The 1,781-nt window shown below is 39.8% G+C and overlaps 1 pseudogene; it reads right to left on the bottom strand.

The window, feature by feature from the left end:
- Positions 1 to 371: 371 nt before the first annotated feature.
- LOC126069566 (olfactory receptor 10A4-like) lies at positions 372 to 1,278 on the bottom strand (annotated as a pseudogene).
- Between the last annotated feature and the right edge of the window lie 503 nt (positions 1,279 to 1,781).

Genomic DNA, 1,781 nt, shown 5'->3' with positions numbered 1-1,781 from the left:
ATTCACCTTCTGGTTTCACTACTTTCTAGCTAGATGAGTAAGCGAATTAACCTCTGAGCCTCCTTTGCCTTATATGTAAAATGGGGGAAATAACAGTAACAACATCATGATGTTGCTGTGAGGATTTAGCAAAATAATGTATGCAAAGAGCTTAACACCTAGAAAAATGTTCAGCAAACAAAAGCTATTACCCTTAGCACACTTCCTGTTCGTTAATGCAGGGAAAGTTGGCAGAACAAAGAGAAATTCATCAATCTCACAGTAACAATTCTTGACCCTACACAAAGATTTGCAGTCTGCTGGGGTTTTCAGAAAGTACTGAGAGCCACTAGGAAATTCAAACTGTCTTTTGTTGACAGTTTCTACATTCCTTATTGCAACAATTTTCTCAGAGCTACCTTCACATCCTTGTTCCTTAGAGTGTAAATGATAGGGTTGAGGACAGGGGTAAGCACTGTATATAGAAGGGAAAGTGACTTCAATAAGTCTTCATACTGAGGCCCTGATGGGAAACCATAGACAATGCCTAGGGTACCATAATATAGACTGACCACTGTCAGGTGAGAGGAACACGTGGAAAAGGCTCGTTTTTTCCCCGTGGTAGAAGGAATCCTCAGAATGGTGGAGATGATCTGAGTATAAGAAGCCAAGGTCAGGAGGAAGGGACCAAAGGCAAATAAAAAGGTGCATATAAAAGATGTCATCTTAGCTGCTTGTGTATCAGCGCAGGCCAGCTTCATGATGGGCTTCAAATCACAAGAGAAGTGGTCAATCTCATTGGTAGCACAGAATGTTAACTGAAAAATGAGGACCATGAGAAGGGACAGATGCCAGAAATCCATCCATCCAAGAGGCATCAGCTAGCTGTAAGCAACCCCAGCGGTCCATGATGCTCGTGTAATGCAATGGGTTACAGATGGCTATGTAGTGATCATAAGACATTACAGCTAGGAAGAAACATTCTGTAGCCACCAGGGCAGCAAAAAAATAAAACTGACAAGCACAGGCGAAGAAGGAAACAGGCTCGTGAGCCGAGAGCAGTGTCCTTAGCATCATGGGCTCGATGGTAGTTGTGTAGCCAACCTCTAGGAAGGAGAAGTGACCAAGAAAGAAATACATGGGCGTGTGAAGTGAGTGATCAGCTAACACCACAGTTAGTATCACAACGTTGCTCATGAGAGTCATCACATAGGTGGTCAGAAATATCCCAAAAAGAAAAAACTGAAGGCCATGAAGATTCCCAAAACCCAAAAGGATAAATTCCAAAATTTGGGTCATATTTTCTTCTTCAGTGCTAGGCATAATTTGGATCTAAAAAATTAAAATATGAATAATGACCATTGATCAAATGCTATTTTTAAAGAAAAAAAAAACTGCTTAGAGGCATCATACATATCAAGCAGCATTTACATAGTTGAATTCTTTCTGGGAAGTTCAGGATTCTTAATCTTAATAAATTTGACCACAGTCCCCCAGGGGCTATTAGGAGAGTTAATCCATGACTTCAATTGTCCCATCATATATGCAATGCATAGGTTCTTGAAACTGTGGCTATGACACATTAATATTTATTTTTAAAAATTGGAGGGAAATGCTCCATCCTTGGAGATCTTACTCAGGTTGTTTCTACTGCTGTTGGTGGTGTTATCATTAGCAATGATAACTCCAAATCCCGTATGTGTAAATTACATAAGGTCTATGATCGAATCTGTTTCATGCTTCAGAAATTTCATAACATTTAAATTACATGTCTTGCATTTCACTGTGTATTGCATTCAACA

Source organism: Elephas maximus, chromosome X (genome assembly GCF_024166365.1).
Source record: "Elephas maximus indicus isolate mEleMax1 chromosome X, mEleMax1 primary haplotype, whole genome shotgun sequence".
Lineage (NCBI taxonomy): Eukaryota > Metazoa > Chordata > Mammalia > Proboscidea > Elephantidae > Elephas > Elephas maximus.
This window is presented reverse-complemented; position numbering and strand designations above follow the sequence as displayed.